This window comes from Capsicum annuum, chromosome 9 (genome assembly GCF_002878395.1).
Source record: "Capsicum annuum cultivar UCD-10X-F1 chromosome 9, UCD10Xv1.1, whole genome shotgun sequence".
In the NCBI taxonomy this organism is placed as follows: Eukaryota; Viridiplantae; Streptophyta; class Magnoliopsida; order Solanales; family Solanaceae; genus Capsicum; species Capsicum annuum.
The window spans coordinates 168,790,868-168,791,105 of NC_061119.1; positions in this window are offsets into that span (position 1 = coordinate 168,790,868).

Sequence of the window (238 nt, forward strand, 5' to 3'; positions counted from 1 at the left end):
ATTATTTATTTCATAAATTAGACAAGTATTATTGAACATCCTAAATAGAAAAGTGAATAAAATAAGATGGACGAAGGGAGTACATCGATGTCATTAAATTTTCAACCCTCAACAACTTTTTTCAGTAAGTGGCTTCATTTACCTTGTAAGGTAAAATCATGATTTTACCTTACACTTTGTCATATAACCAAACAACGTTAAATTTTAATGGACAAGATAAACCGTTTTTGTATTTTTT